Consider the following 2,297-nt stretch of genomic DNA (forward strand, 5'->3'; position numbering starts at 1 on the left):
AGTCGTTCCCCCGTAATTCTCTCGGAGGTGGAATTGCTGTCATCACAAAGAACTCCATGATAAAACGTCTGAACTACACCACAACATTCAGTTTAGACCACACATCGTTTGAACTAGTCCAAACCACACTCACACTGGAGCAAAGGTCAGTACAATTTTTCTGCCTATATCGCCCTCCTCCTAGTAGAAAAAACAAGCTGGCTGACTCTCTGTTTTTGGAGCAGTTTCCGAATCTCCTGGACTGTGGAAATTCGATAGGTGGCAACCTAATTGTTCTTGGAGATTTCAACTTTCACTTTGACTGTCCCGGAAACTCAAATACATCAAAACTCCTAGATTCCATTAATGTTTTCAACCTCAAACAGTCACTTAACCAACCCACCCATAAACGTGGTCATATTTTAGACTGGACTCTTCATAGACCTGATGATAACATTCTACGGTTCTCCCTGGTATCCCATGACCTTGCATCAGATCACCTCTGCATTATATGCCATCTTGACGTATCAGTCCCTAACCCTCCACCTTTATCTGCTACTAAGAGAAACCTCCGTATGATAAATAGAACCAAATTAATGCACGACATCCAAGCTAACCTAACAACTTGCTTACCTCCTACCGCAGAACAACTCGATAACTGTCTGCGTTCATTACTTGACAAACATGCCCCAGCTACCAAGTGCAGAGTATCAATTCAAAAGTGTTCTCCATGGTATAGCAGTGTTAGGGACCAGCTTCGCACTGCTAAAAGAGACCGCCGTAAAGCTGAGAGGCTCTGGCTTTCCACCAGACTCACTATTCATAAGCAGATCTATGAAGTCGCTAAGAAGAATGTCACAAAAATAGTCCATGCAGCGAAATCAGCTCGCTACACTACTAAGATCATGGAAAGTTCCAGCTGCAAAGAGCTCTTTGAGATTACTAACAAGCTAATGTCAAGGAAAAAATCAACACCACTTCCAACTACCTTCTCTCCAGTCGACCTTCCGGACATGTTTGCAAATTTTTTCCGTGACAAAGTACAAACCATTAGAGATAAGCTTGACACCACAATTTCAATTGACTCGTCGTCACCATACAGTTGGGATACAGAATTTGAGCGACAACCATTAGCAGCATTGGAACCTGTCTCTATGGATTTCGTACGTACAGTCGTGATGAAGAGTGCACCAAAGTTATGTGAACTTGATCCAATTCCAACATCACTGCTGCTTGAGTGCTTAGATCCATTATTGAGATTCACTAACTGATGCTATTAATACCTCTCTCTCTCATCTGGGGAATTTCCATAATTTTTCAAAACTGCCATTGTAAAGCCTCTGCTGAAGATATCAACTCTAGACCATAACGATTTAAAGAACTACCGGCCAGTTTCTAATCTCCCATTCATTTCAAAAATCTTAGAAAAGGTTGTTCTATCCCAGCTTGTATCTCATCTAAATTCAAACAGTCTTTTTAGCAATGTACAATCTGCATATCGCCCTTGCCACAGTACTGAAACTACTCTTTTAAAAGTAGTTAATAACATTCCCTCTGCATTGGATAGCGGAAAGATTACAGTCCTCACCCTCCTTGATTTGTCTGCAGCATTTGACACAATAGACCATGATGTATTACTTCACTGTCTCCAGCATGTATTTGACATTCATGATATAGCCTTACTGTGGTACAAGTCCTACTTGGTCAACAGGACACAAATTGTATCTGCACATGGAATACACTCCAACCCAGTTGATCTATGTTGTGGTGTTCCACAGGGGTGTGTTCTTGGACCTGTTCTCTTCATTCTGTACACTCAGTCGCTCTCAAGTGTCATAGATCATCATTCAGTGTCTCATCAATTGTACGCTGATGACACGCAAATATACAAAACTAGCCACCCAACTGAAGTTGATGCTACCATCCAAGTGAGTAGAGAGGTGCATTTCTGATGTGAAATCATGGATGACTTGTAACAAGCTGCAGATGAATGATGATAAAACTGAGGCCATTCTGATCACAACACAAAGACTTTCTCATTCACATCCTTTACCTAAAACAATAAATATCAGCAACGCCAACATTAAATTCACACAATCAGCACGAAACCTAGGTGTTACTCTGGACAGTACTCTCACATTGCACCAACATGTCATGACCATATGCAAGGCTGCATATCTTGAGCTAAGACGCATCAGCTCAATTCGCAACTATCTTTCAGTTGATGCCACTAAAACGGTTGTGTGTTCATTAGTACTTTCAAGACTGGACTATTGTAACTCAATTCTGTCTGGTTCATCTCAATATCTGCTCCAGAA

This window comes from Sinohyriopsis cumingii, chromosome 1, assembly GCF_028554795.1.
Source record: "Sinohyriopsis cumingii isolate HCF-2022 chromosome 1, ASM2855479v2, whole genome shotgun sequence".
In the NCBI taxonomy this organism is placed as follows: Eukaryota; Metazoa; Mollusca; class Bivalvia; order Unionida; family Unionidae; genus Sinohyriopsis; species Sinohyriopsis cumingii.